Source organism: Chanos chanos, chromosome 1 (genome assembly GCF_902362185.1).
Source record: "Chanos chanos chromosome 1, fChaCha1.1, whole genome shotgun sequence".
Classification (NCBI taxonomy): domain Eukaryota; kingdom Metazoa; phylum Chordata; class Actinopteri; order Gonorynchiformes; family Chanidae; genus Chanos; species Chanos chanos.
In genome coordinates, this window is record NC_044495.1 from 53,708,794 (window position 1) to 53,724,211 (window position 15,418).

At 39.6% G+C, this 15,418-nt stretch overlaps 1 pseudogene; it reads right to left on the reverse strand.

Annotated features, from left to right (window-relative positions):
- Positions 1–12,874: 12,874 nt before the first annotated feature.
- On the reverse strand, positions 12,875–13,802 carry LOC115804818 (alpha-(1,3)-fucosyltransferase 9-like; annotated as a pseudogene).
- Positions 13,803–15,418: the final 1,616 nt, after the last annotated feature.

Here is a 15,418-nt window from a genome sequence, read left to right on the forward strand (position 1 = left end):
TGTGCGTGTGTCTGTGTGTGTGTGTGTGTGTGTATGGGTGTGTATGGGTATGCATGTGTGTGTTTGCACTCATGTGTGCCTGGAGCGGAGGCGACTCATCTTCAAACAGTAGTGCGAAAAGGGCTGTAGGGAAGGACCCTCTAGAAAGCAATGCTGCCTAAGGCCTTCAGTTAGAGTGCAGCGTAGCATCTTCAAAGAGCCCAGACAGTACTAGAGGCCAAAAACAGCCAGGGTCATCCTCACTGATCCTCTGCTCTCTCTCTCACTCTCCCTCTCTCTCTCGCTCTCTCTCTCTCTCTCTCTCACCCATACATACAGACACACAAGTATTTTACAACTGTTTTCACACGAATGATTCTCCTTTCGAAAACTACACACACACATACACAGTTCACAGCTGGGCTAACACGTCTGATGGCATTCACATGTCACATAGTCGCACACTGGACTCATTTTAGCTCATGTCACACATCCTTTTTTCACAAACCACCGCATCATAACAATCACACTATAGTTGGGATGGATTTGTCTGATCTTCCCCACACTTCACGCACACTTCACACTCTACAACAGAGGAGAGGGAGAGAGAGAAAGAGAGAGAGAGAGAGAGAGAGAGAGAGAGAGATTTCAAGAAGTTGCCTTCCCATTCTATCTCTCACATTTCTGAATTTTGCATGCTGGTTTCAGACACTGTAGCTGAGTCTTTCCCCAGAGCCTGAAATGTGCCAAAAGCAAAGGCAATAAATAACAGTCTCCATTCTTCAAATGAATGCTAATTCTCTCTCTCTCTCTCTCTCTCTCTCTCTCTCTCTCTCTCTCTCTCTCTCAACTTTGTTCACATATTGATGCGCTCTGAAAATTGACTTCAAATGGCACAAGCAATATTGCTGAGAAAGGGATCCCCGGTTCTTCTCTTTCTTCAGCTTGTGGCCCCAAAAAAATGCACACTTTCATTAGCCCCCCACTAATTAGCCTTCTCGCGCTGATTTGCGAGTCAGCGGCAGTGGCTTTAGGACCTGCGGCTTTGAGGCCAGCCCCCTGTGATCTCGGGCTTTTTCTCTGGTCTCCTAACATTCCCTTCACCCGGCACTCCTTCGCCACAATTAGAACTACAGAAAATTCATGTTTCACTTCACAGATCCATTATTCATATTGTCTCTGCACCTAAATAAATTATAATGTTCTGAGGGCTCTGACTGAATCTTCATAACCCCACCCCCCACCCCCCCCATCCCCTCCCCCCTCTCCCACCCCCCCCCCCCCCCACCCCACCCCATTGCCCGAATGAAAGCTCTTACGAAATGACCTTGGTACATATATTAACCATTTCCTTCAGAAAGTCACTCACACACATACACACACAGCCACACACACAGCGTCTCACTGCAGCATCACTGTAAGCTAAGTCAGTCAAACCCTTACCAAGCCCAACCTCTTAACCATTGATTTTTTTTTTTTTTTTTTGGGGGTGGTGGGGGGGTGTATTACTCCTTCTTGGCTAATTTGGAACAGCCAGTTCCTTGTACTGTGGTATTTCCCCAGCACGACCCTGGATTTATCCGGTTGGGTGACGATTGGTGAATGGGTGCCCCCTACACATTTGCCAATGTAACTTGCCAGTTTACAAGCATAAGTATCTCTACAGACACATACCGCAGGCTGTTTCCATAGATTTGCCTGCAAGTGTACGGACACCCCATTGACACTGGGAGTCACTAAAGTGCAAAAACAGAATGAAATATAGCTGCAAGCGGCGATGAGGGGGCCAAGCAGTCCAGCGGGGGAGAACTGCCGTGGAAGCTTCATCCGATCATGTTAAAAGCATGTCTGTAAGCACTGATATCAAGTTCTATTTCAGCTGAACTGACACAAGAATGACTTTTGCTAAGAGAAACGCATCAAGACCTATGAGGCGAAAAGTTGTTTTTGCTTACTGCAGCGCAATAAGCACGGTCAAATGACACAAATTTTTTTGCCACATCCTCAGGAAAGTGTTCCGAGTCCATATACCAAACTTGGTGTCAATACATGAAAGTATCACTGAGATATGCCCTCACTTCCTGTTTAGCGGTTTTGTTTCGCTGCTGATTTTGATTGGCTGTAATGGGTGAATGCTTTTGCAAACTGAAAAGCCAACAAATAACTTTTGTGAGGCTTGGTCTGAAGATCATGTGTGCCAGTGTTGGTGAAGATTGGACAAAATTTGTGGCCTGTGAAAATTTTTTAAATGTTCTCATAAAATCCAATATGGCTGAAAATCCAACAAGGCGGAAATTGACGCCATGGGGACCTTTGAACTCGGAGCACACAGTTCAAAAGTTGCGTGCATAAATGCACTTCCAACTTTGACCCATTGGTGGCGCTAGAGCCCCTGTGTGGTAAGCATGAAATTTGGTGACAAGAATCAGGGAACTGTCCCCAAACAGTGTGCCACATTTCACAACTTTTTACCATATGGTACTAGGGGCTGCCATAGACACCCTAGCCAGAGGACGAAGAAGAAGAAGAACATGATGGACAAAAAGTAGAAACACAATGGGTGCCTATGCAGCTTCGCTGCTTGGCCCCCGGGGACCCCTGAATAACCCTCTCAGCACACATCCAAACTTGTTCTTTGCGAGGCTAAGTTGAGCAATGAGAAATTTGCATAACGTGTTTTCATACATGCAAATTTGAACTTGTCTACCACAAAAGGTTCTGAGAGAACAGGCTGTTGGACAATATCCAAAATTTTCAACCACTCACATACGTTGGAGGCATCATACTGCGAGAAAAGATGTGGTTGGCATTCTTGCCATACCAGTGTGTTGAAAAATTCTGAGAAGATCTAACCACAATATTTCCCAGTAACAGAGTCATTCTGTTAAAACAAACAAACAACCCAACCATGGGACTTCTATTGTGCTGAACGTAATTGTATAATCTTAACACTTTATGTTGTTTTTTTTTTGTTTTTAAATCTGATTATATTTTATGCTTATTTCCCTCCTAAATGAAACCAGCTTGTAGCCTCTCTCAAAACCCGCTTTCTTTGTAATATCCTGTTTCCGGAGAATAATGAGCAGAGCATAAAATACACCTATTAACTGTGTTTAACTATTTGCAACTGTGTAGCCCTACACTAAGCCACAGAGCTATGTCTATAGCTTACTGCATCAGCCCTATTTATGTGTAAGGCTATAGCTATCATCATTCTTTAAAAACGATCATCCAGTTTAAGCTAACGGTGTTCGGTTATTCTTTATGTTGGGCTATGACAATATTATCTGTAAATTCAACATAGACTATTACAAACTACGGATTCTGTGATGAGGATCCTGTATACATCCCCGGAAAGCTGAACAGCTGGTAAAGATGACCCTTTGTTTTCTCAACCTGCAAGTCTCCTCTTGATCTAGTTGGCCAGGATATTATCCACCCCTAAAATGGAATGCAGCTCCTAACACAATCTACACCACCTTCAGTGTGTGATTTCAGATTTTCCAAAGAACAGGGTTATGTTCAGCCAACTATCTCTTGAAACAAACAATGAAGATAAAGGAAGGAAAATACAAGATAATGCAACCCAAAGCTCATTTCTCAGTAGTCTGTGAGTATATTTGTATATTCTTTATTACACTGTATTTGGAGGCTATCTAACTTTTCTGAGAGGTATGCAATGTCTGTCTGCGCTGTTCTCATTGGCTAACAACAAAACATCCCTGACCTCAAAATCCCAAAGGTGACTGTCGGGGCCAACCAGAACCAGGAGCTGTCAGATCCTCCCTGGCCCATTAGAACCCTCCACAGAATTTCAGCTGAATTGGCCATATCCAGCTAGAAGTACTATTTGAATTCGAACGACAGAGAATGGATTAAATTTCCTCCCGTCACTTTAATAGGTCATTTATGAGAAGATGTTAGAGGCAAGTCAAAAACAAATTTGTTATGGTTGATGCACCTTGAGTCGCAAAAGATCCCTCTCTCCTCGTTTCATCTTCTATTACGGCTACCTCACTAAAATATCAGATATGATATCTTTTGGAAGATGCAAGAGACAATTCATTTATAGCATTTCAATATTTCTTATCACTTCCTATTTTATATCTCTTCTCTTCATGACTTCATGGACTTTCTTACATCCACTTCTTCATCAGATCCTGCAACATAAAGACACATATCATTTGTCTTTCTCTGGTAACTCTGTGAATAGCAAAGAGGACAGTTTATTTTCTAAAAGACATTACACTGCCAGCTTCAGGCTTGTAAAAAATTTTCGCACAGATTTTTCCAGTGAGATTTCTCCTGTGTCCGTCTATAGAGTCACCTTGTGAAACACGGATCAGTTTGGTGTCCCTCTTTCCATATTGCTGTGCTTTTCAAAATGTTGCATATGCTGGTTTTTCTAGTGTGTGATTATCCGTACTATTTAAAATAACGTAAAACACACACGTCCGTGAGAAATTTCGCATGCGTGTACCTATTAAAGAGTTTGCTGATCTCTGTTCTAATAAGGCAAGTATTTTTCTGAGGGCATTGGAGGTGCAGGACATTCCTCACAGACAGGGGTGCTGGGCCTGGGCTCCAGTGCTGGCAATCAGTGCTTTCGTGTCTCTCCTGTTGATCAAGCGTCTCTGTTGTCTAAGAGCAGCGCTAACTGGACATGCTGCCATAGTCATTTTAATGATTTAGTAGCCCTCACTTTGTGCTATTATTCATGGGCCTGAAGGGAAGACACGTCCAGCCGAGGGCCTGCAAGTTTTATGATCACTGGAGGGCAAGTCCAATGTGCTTTCAACTTGAATAGTGCACTTGAGCACAGTAGAGGGACCCTCTTTCTCACTTTTTAGATGTATGGTATGTGTAAACAGTGCTGGTACTTGATGTAGAAAAGACATTGTGATAATAATGAAGATAGAGACGGTTGTTCTGACAGTTGAGGTTTTAGCATGTCGTGAAATTTAATTAATGTTTCATTAATGTTTACTGTGTAAAAAGAAGTTGAAAATGTACTCACAGGTTCAGTGGATCTCAGTGCCCACCTGACACACAGTTAAAGTGAGACAATGTAACTTAATCATGTTAAGATTAAGATGAATTACAGAATTTTTTTTTTTCTAGATCTAGGTGAAGTAATGGTACAGAAATGAAGCCAGTGAGCTGTTGGTTGTCATCCAATGCCATGTGCACTGTTGTCATTATAACTATTTATTCCACTTCACTCATCTGAGTGAGTTAAGCGACTATAGTGATTAAATAATGCAGCAAATACAAAATGGACAGATATATATTTTTAGTTATAAAACAATGGAAAAATAAACCTGTGTTAGTAGCTCAGCGCCTGTCTTTTCTTATCTCCAGGGCTTATCTCCAAAGGCTTTTGTGAGAATTGCCCCGTCAGCGGAGAGGTGGGCCAATAAACAGTTAAATATTTAGCCTATGAACAGGTTTATTTGTGACTGTAACTGTAGACACTCATCCCTCCCTGCCCTTAACCCTCAGTTCACATCTGCTATCATGGCATTTCTCAGTGCTCATGTGGAACAACAAATAAGCAAATATGAATATGAACTTTCATTTTTCTGCCCAATTAGGGCTGATTTGATACATTTATTACATTTTTAAAGCACTCTGTGCTCTGCTTTGGGTGTCTGTAACTGCTCTTCAGAGAGAGCAATGGTGGCATTTTGCATGATTTGTTGCAAAGATTGACCATGTCTGTGTGTACTATGGGGCGTGTATCCAGCACTGGAAATGGGGCATCCTGTGGTTTTAGCAAGTCTGCGGAATCTCTAATGAAATAAAGGGGGAGTAAGTGATGTAGGGAGAAAGAGAGGGAGAGAGAGAGTGTGTGTGTGTGTGTGTGTGTGTGTGTGTGTGTGTGTGCGCACCCTTTTGTGCCTTTAGGTGAGTAAATGAGGTGGAGATGGAGGGAGGGAGAGAGGGAGCAAGACAGGGAGAGAGACACTCCACCTCATTGGAATCATTTAAACTATGCCCAATTATAAATCTGTTCTTCAGAGGAGGGGATATGGGCAATTTGAAAAGAGAACACAAATCAGCGAGATGGTTTACAGTAATCCGTTTGACAGAGTGGCCTGTTAGTGCTTTGAGGATCGTTACCAATTTCATACCCAATACATTACTGCAGAGCACTGGCGATGAACTCACAAAACAGCGAGGGGCACAATGCCATCTGCATCGCGGGCAATGGCTACTCATTTGCTAGTCACGTAACTAGCCTTTGTTGCTAGCCTTGTTAATTTTGAACACTCGTGCTGGGGTTATGTTCCTACAGCTCCTTTACCTCTAGAGGACCCCATAGTCTCAGCATAGAAGTCTGCATGTTACTACAGACATGACAGCCTGGATGAAGAAATGCTGTCTCCATCTCAGTCAGATGAAGACAGAACCTCTGGTCATCCCGGCCATTCCCTCAATTCAACATAGCATCTCCGTTCTGCGCAGCTTTATGACTAACAAAGTCCACCAGAAACCTGGTAGTGATGGCAGACAACCAGCGAGCCTTCACTGACCACATCACAGCAACCTCCCAATTATGCGTGTTCACTCTGACCATATCTGTCAGAATACGCAGCCCAACTTCTTGTCCTGGCATTTGTAATCTCAAGACTGGCCTATTACAACTCTCTTCATGCGAGCCTGCTGGATTGTGTTTCTCCTCTATAAGAGAGTTGCTAATGCTCAGAAAAATCTACAAACTTCAGATGTGATGAATCAATCTTCATTTCGTTTCGCATGGGAGAAGTACACCTCCGAGTAGAAATGCAGTTCACTCAAGAGTATGTAGTTCTCTGATTAACAGAGGGAAGTACAGAGCTTACATAGTGTGAGACAAACAACCATTGAGGTGGCATGATGCGCGACTGGGACCAGTCTGTCTAGTTTTCCAAGTTTGTTACACAACATGTTTTTAATCTACATAATGTGTGCACAGGTACATGCGGTCATGCCAGCAGATGTCACACTCTTGCACAACTTCCACTCAGTAACTTTCCTCTGTCTGACATATGACAGACTATGGCGGGCATCACGGCCAAACATATCTTATATACATAAACATATAAACATATAACAGTTTTGCTTGTCTAATTTGAGATACTTTCACCTGTTACAGACAGTCCAAGCAGTGACAGATGCTCATAATTATATAAAAGTTACAGCAAATCTCAAGGTTACAACAGGTAGTCCAACTCTTATCTCCAAGTCTTTTTCACTGATGGAGGACAGGGACACTTGGTAACGTTCCAAACTCTTTACTTAATAAACAGATGACTTATAAAGAATCTCCGGGTTGGGAGAGATGCCAGAAAAACAAAACAAACGTTCTCCGGGGGGCAGACTCTATCTATCTCAAAGTAAAACTGGCAGTCCTCTCGAAACGCTCCTCCTCCTCAGCGCTCCACCCCCCTCCTAACTAACCAACTAAGGCACCTCTCCCCCAAATAACCTGAGGGAAATGTATGAGGCTAACGTATGTGTGGATGTATGTGTGTGAGTGTGTATGTGTATGTCTGGTCTTCTCTTAGATGAAGAAAACACACATCTTACTCCTCTTCATCTCCCTCTGGCTCCCTATATCTGCCAGCATCAACTTTAAGTCTCTGATTCTTGCACTCAGCCAGTGGAACAGCACCCACATACACTGGATCACTCTTTAGGACCTGTGTTCCATCCTGCTCACGATGGGCCGCGAAGGAACATTGTTTGGTGATTCCACCACCAAAAAGCAGAGGGTCATAAGCTGGTCTCGTCTCATGTGTGGTAGAATGAGTTGCCCAATGCAATCTCTTCCACAGACTCTCTCACAACCTTCAAGAAGTGTCTAAAGATTCATCTTTTCCACAAAATTTGTAAAAGCAAAGATTTGAACTAACCCACTTCCTTACACTCGACACCTAACATCCAACTGATAGCCCTAATAACCTATGTTCCACTGTATTACTTGTCTCTCTTTGATTTTTATTACCTGACACTCCCTTATTAATACTCTCTGCTAGTGTTTATGCTTTCTTGTGTCCATTCATGTTTATGATGTAAATTACCTGGCACTCTTTACCAGGTACTACACTGTACTCTGAGATACTCTATTTCAAATGATACATTACAGATTAAGGTTATGGTGCAATAGACATACTTTGTTGTTATTGCGTTAGTATAGCTGTAGTTCACCAAAAAACTGGCCCTCCTCCACCTCTGTTTTTTGGCTATGTGCATGACCGATGAGGAAAATTTGACTTACGGGAGATATATTGATGGAAGATATTTATCTTCAGGCTTGACTAAACAAATATGTCTTTAGCCTGGGTTTAAAAATTGAGAGCGTGTTAGAACACAGAGCATTAGTTGTAAGGCTATTCCATAGATGTGGAGCTCTAAAGGAAAGTTCTCTACTGCCTACTGTAACTTTTGAAGTTCTCAGAACTACCATAAAACCTGCAACTCATGAATGGAGTTCATGAGGAGGATCATGAGGGATTGGTAGATCCCTCAGGTACAGGGGAGCAAGACCATTTAGAGCCTTACAAGTGAGTAAGAGTAACTTGTAATCAATACAAGATTTAACAGGGAGCCAATGTAGAGAGCACAATTTAGCCAATTTAACTTTCAAGATCTGATGAGACCTCTTGCCTCTGCATTTTCAGCCAGATGGAGCCTGTTCAAGGATGTCGAAGAACATCCAGCAAATAAAGTGTTGCAATAGTCTAGCCTGGAATTAACAAACGCATGAATGAGTTTTTCTGCATCTTGACTAGACAGCAGTTTTCAAGCTCAATGTTCAAGTGCAATGTTTCTGAAAGTGGAAAAAGGTTTCTCTGGACATGTTTCTAATGTGAGAAGCAAACGAGAGCCCAGTGTCAATGGTAACACCCACCTTTTTAACAGATGTTGCAGGCATAACAGAGAAACTAGCAAGGTTAAGTGTACAAGCATTTATCTCACTTCTAAGCAGCCTTAGGACCAGGTTACAGTACTGTCATATTTTACTGTACTTTCAGTACTTACTTTTTTTAAAACATAATTTTACAGGACAAGAGTCATCCAGTGTTGAATATCCTTTGAGCAGTTTTCCATCCCTGACAACTGAGAGACCTCATTTGGCTTTACTGATATACGCAGCCAGATGCCATTAACATCACAATAGAAATGTATAGTATGTTTGTGTGTAATGTGACCAAGAGGCAACATATACAACAAGAACATTAGCAGCCCAAGCCATGAGCCTTGAGGAATGTTTTACTCAAGTGTGCTAGGATGACTCACCATTTATTGGAACAAATAAGTAATGGTCAGTTAGATAGAATAGTGGAGAGTGCCTGTCCACTGAAAACAATGAAGTTTTCCAACCTGTGTAGCAGGATATCATGATCAAGACCTTATCAAGAGCGGTTTCAGTGCTATGGTGTGGTCTAAAGCAAGAAAGAAAAATGTTGTAAGTAATGTTGTGCTGCAAGAATGAACAAAACTGGGCAAGGCTGTCTCTGGGGGTTTAAAAACAAAAGGAAGTTTTGAAAAAACTATGTAGCTTAATAATGGTTCACTAAGAGCCACTCTAAGAGTGTTGGGTATGTGACCGATGCTTGGGGACAAATTAACCATATGTAACAATCCTTTGTGGATAGATGGTAAGAGTTTATCTCAATAATTTTGTGGGGATGGGATCAAGGATACATATTAAATACTTAGAGGCTATGATATGTGTGATAAATTCTACAGGAGCAAGGGGAATAAAACAATCAAATCATTCTCTAGGTTCTGTGGCTAACTCAGTAGGTACAGAGTCGTGATGGGATGCACAGAAGCTAAACATTTTCTGTATTATCTTTATCTATTTTTATCTTATTTTATCTCTATCTCTCTTATCCATGTCTCATAAAGTTCATAAAGTCATTGCTGTGAAATCCCAATGAAAAAGTGCAAATTAGGCAAACTGTGATCCTTAATTTCTATTTGTTTATAAATTATTTTCTATCCAAAAGTAAAAGTTGATTTTTAAAAAAAAAAAAAAATCCACCTGAAAAAGAGTAGTTAAAAACAAACGGTGTTTAATACAGTTTTATGAAACCACTATGATGTCACTAGAAAAATTCTAGTCACTCTCCCTCTACACCTCATCTAACTCTGACTCTTCCTCTGTATCTTGTTACATTTTTTGTTTAGAAAAGTATGTCACAAGCAGTGTTGTGCAAGTTAATGAAAATTAGTAAGTAGTTACAGTTACTAGTTACTTATTTCAAAAGTAATTGAATTACTTTGCCAATTACTGCAAATAAAAGTAATTAGTTACTAGGAAAAGTAACTTTTGTGTTACTTCTAAATGTTTGCTTCAATTTTCTTATTAATGCATTCATAGCTATATTATTTTAGTATTACTGTGACACAGTGTGGAACAAGATGTAACAGTTTGGGTCCATGTTTCTTGGTTGGGTTTCAGGTAGCTTGAAGAAGATGGTAATTAAAAACTCACAGCCATACTGGTGTTGGGACTTCCACAATGTTCACCGTTTATTACTAAAAATAAATTACTCAACCTCACCATGCCCGGTTGTACAACCATTATTTGATCATACATAAACAAAACAGAGGCCACACGTAACCTAAACATTATCATTGAGTTGAAAAACAAAAAAAAGAAGAAAAATAGACTCAAGAGGAGGCGTTGGAGATGTAGAGGTGCTGTTGTTCTCTGACAGACATTTCTTTGTCTCTTGCTGAATAGGCTGAACTGGATTGGGCAGGCAGTGCTTAGGAGCATTAAATTGAAGATAGGTGAACAGAAGGCACAAACCTCCTCCTACCATAAGCAGGGCAATCATCCAGTTTTTCCGTGAATTATGGAAGACCGATGTCATTTTATCTTGCAAAAAATATTAAATAATTAAGTCCTGAATGAAACCTGTTGTTGTACATGACATTTTCTGATGAATTTTTGCCTTTAATTTCATGTGGAGCACACAAGTACAGTAAACTATGAACATATTTATAGATCAGTACGCACAACATCATGATTTGATATTGGGTTTCATCATGATGAAATCGTGAAAATCATCACTTTGTTACTCTAGGCTGGCTCACGAGTTATGCACTCCTAGATAATAAAGTGACAGCTGATTCAGTATCACCATTTGAATTATTCTTCATTTGGACTCATGTTAATATATCAGCCATACAACAACTATTACATGTGACAACTTATACTGTGCCAAACTACCATCACACAGCACTAGCTATCCAGAGGGAGCAACGTCTCCATATTGAATCAATGAGTGGGGTTAATTATATGAACTCGCTTGTTCTGCATTGGTCTAACCCCAGAGAATCATACTATTTTACAGGTCAGACTTCAACAAATTTGAATTTTAAACCTTTTGTCATGATAGAGGTTAGGGAAGATCATTTCACAACCAAAATCTTTTTTCTTTCTGGGAATGTGGTATGAACTTGCTATCACTTCTGACATACTATTTTAATTTTTTGAACATTACAGCCAAATACGTTTTTCTCTTCATTTGTTTAGCATTTGTGTTGCTACAGTGGCCTCATCAGTATGAACAGATTCTGAATTAATAAATAATGCAGCATTGCTTTAACACTGTATAGGGCATCCACACAACAGTAAATTCTCAGCTATTTTAATGCCGTACATCTGCATCCGTAATATGTACTCAATATTCTTATGTGTGATTGGTAGGAGGTACACTAAATTAAACACAGCAAGAGAGAGTTCTTGTACAGTAAAATTAGTCTGAGCAACTGACTTATACTGTATTCATAAAATAAAAATCTTTTGAATCTGTTCTTTTTTTGATGTTAACCATATTAAATATACAAAAACATTAGATACAGGGCCCAAATCCACACTGAAAGCACCAGTATACACAATATAATATTGATCGTACATGGCAAATTGTAATTGTTCAAGTAAATGCATTTTATAACTCACAATCAATAAGAAATTACAATCAGCAACACAATGGAAGAACCCTTTAAATCTGTTCTTAAGGTGCATAACATTTGTCTGTTACCAATCAGTCCATTGTACAATATCTGTGTGTTAATAGGAAGAAGAAGCAGGAGAAGAAACTGACAGCATAAGGTAACAGTCTGTTGTAATAAAAATGTAATTTCCAGATCTTATGTCCAAGAAGGAGAAATTAAAATTTGACCCACTTATCAAGGGTCTCAGGCTCTGTGCTTGGCAAAGTGACCATGGCAACTGGAAAAATTGTTATTACACATTAAGTAATTACACATTAATCAACAATAACCTGACTACAAACAGAAATTGGATTGTTTTAATTCTTAAAGTGAAATGAAAATACAAAGCAAAACAAAAGCAGTTGGCAGGATTGTCAATTAACTTAATTTGCAGGTATAAGCAGCTGCAGCCATAAGAAGGCATAGTTACAAATGTTTTACCTGTAGTTCCAGTACCTTGAAATAATCTCTTTTTAACCAAATTATCCCTTATTAACAAAGATGTTCAGTTAGATTTTAAAACCCCTATAAAACATACAACTCATATAATCAACCGCTGCATAAGAGACATACTTTCAAAAAGCAAACGAAGTTATTTTACAAATTTTGAGTGCCCATTGAAAAATAAACTGATATGAAAATGATATTCAACAGTTAAAAGCAAACATTGTGCAACACGTAAGAGTGATATTCTTGGCAATCGACTTTAGTGAACTGAAAGGTACATGACTTGACAACAGCTAACATGAAAAATAAAAACTCTGCTATCAAGAAAAATACCATTTATAGATTTCATGAGCTTCTGTATATTCTTTATGTCGACTTATGTATTCACATGCAGAACAAATGGCTAACGTGAACTCTTGGTTCCACACAATGAGGTGAGGTTTAGCAGTCAAAAAGCTATGCCATCGAAAATATTTGCGATAAGCTTCTTCATCTTTGTCCAGCTGAAGGAGATATTTAGCAAGTGCTTCCGCATTTGGAAAGTCATCAACATGAATGAATGAATCACTTGGGACAAATTCTTCATAGTTGTTTCTGGGAGGCCCCAGCACCACAGGAACAGTTCCTGCAACCAGGGGTCCGTTTAGCTTCTCAGTGATGTAGTCCCTGTGAATGGAGTTCTCAAAGGAGAGATAAAATTTACAACTGCCAATGGTGGAATAGTAATCTTCATACCTCAGAAATTTCCCAGCAACCTTACCAAAAAGATCTACTTTAATGTGCTTAATGAGCTCTTGATAATATTTATACCGGACTCCTGTACCAGTTGATGGATCATTGTTGCTTACAATCCAGCAAACAAGTTTGTCCTTTTTAGGTATGACAAATTCCTCACCAGGGCTCTTTCTGAGCGTCAGACGATTACGCACAGGGATGTCTGCATCTTGTCTGTAGCTCAGGGTCAAGTTAAAGAGGTTCTCAAGCCCAGGTATTTTCTTTGTGTTTGTTGGTGACTCTAAATGGAGCCAAATCCATCTTTGAGAGGGTGGCCGTGGTGATGGAGGTAAATTGGAGAGATCCCATTTGATGGCCCTGTGATAAACGATAACTGAATCTGCTTTAGGGTACAGTGATCTGTCATCTGTCAACTGACAGCCTTCAAGGTTAAGCAGAGTTTTGCAGTCTGAGAACTGGAACCTGTAGTTTTCTGGCCACACCCATAACAATAGGATGGGTTTCTCAGGTGGAAGAGTAGGTTTTGCAGATGTAGGAGTGATGTTGCTCTCTGGGAGACATTTCTTTGTCTCTTGCTGAATAGGTTGAACTGGACTCGGCAGGCAGTAGTTAGGAGGATTATGTTGAATATAAGTTAACATCAGTATCAAAGCTCCTGTCCCCAAAAGCAGTGCGATATACAAGTGAGCCCAACTCAAGGATTTTGGAAAGCATGTTGTCATTTTATCCCCTAAAAAAATCAGAATTATCAGGTCATAAATCAAACCTTTCAAAATGTTCAGGTTTGCAAGATTCAGTCTTGTGCTAGCACAACGTACTGGTGCATGCACTATGCTACCAAATTTGATGTGCTATAAATGTTTCACAGGTAGAGCTCAAATTTCATAGTACCTTTGTGCATTCTGCTTCCCCATGGAAATCTCTTTTGATGCCCAAAGTGTCTTTTTTGGATAAGGTGAAATGTAACACAGTCTTTTTGATTCAGTTTTCAATTCAGTTTCATTTGCAGAGCACTTTTACAAGAGGCATTGTCACAAGGCGGCTGTAGAAGACACAGGGCCTGACGAGGCAAAGAAAAAAGCTACATGGGCAGAAACCTGGGGAGGAACCAAGACTGAACAAGATGTTGCCCATCAGAGAACTCATTAACTGTTAGAATATTTTCATTAGTCTGTTACAGAGAGGAAGGGCACAGAAAAATCCTAGAGGAAGTCTACATCTTAGGACATAAGTGGTGTGAGTCCAGAGACAGTGCGAGAGTTTATAAGGTATGTATCAATAGGAGAGCAGTCAGTGGTACAGCACTTTTCAGCTTTGGGTTTTGTGTAATGTAGTCTTATTGCAAATGGAACTATTTCACCTTCAGTTAAATTTGTTAATGATTTTTAATATATTGTATTACTGTATTGTATTGTAGTATTTTCAGTTCTGTAAATTTGTGTTTTGTCAATCATGCAAAATTTCATTTTAAGATTGATGTAGATTAGTTCAACAGACCGTACTGAAAGTATCTTTCTGATGTAGTGATAATAGAGAGAGCAGATAGTTTTGAGAATTTACAATCAGTTCCGTAACAAGATCTTTCTCTACAGTGCCAAGCATGTGTTTGAACTGGTTGAGACTGGATTTGAGTCATTGCCCAGTAATTGATAAAACACAGAAACACTTCCAGTGAATCCGAGATGATCTCATCCTCCAGCTGCTGTTACAAATGTGAGTTATTGTTTGCTGTAACGCTGAGTAGTCAACTGCCCTTTATGTTTGCAGTCAGAAGTCTCAGAAATACCTCTATTTTATTTATTATTTTATTTTCAGTGCATTTCACTTGGAAAACTGTGCAACACGTTTAAACATGACTGTTAAATCTGTATTTCGGATCAGTATTAAAACAGGTGTACAAATTATACTGAGGTATGCAGTTGAAAGAGGAACATTTAGTGCTAAGTTAAATATTAGATTTAAATCTTGTATCTAAGAACTATATACCAAATTAACAAAAGCTCATAGGTGTGTTAGAAAGCCCAAAACTTCAAAACTACCCAAACCCTGAGCATCAACCAATCAGTTAATTATTACACTGTAAAAATTTATTCAGTGGTCATGTAGACTTTAAATAATGTATTAAGTAAAATATATTCAATATAACTGTGTCCTTGATTTTCAGGCAATTATTTAAGTAAATATCAAATAAAAATGTTAAGAATAAAATCCACTTATTCTAGTTAAATAAAACATTAGCATTCTGTTTATGTAATTC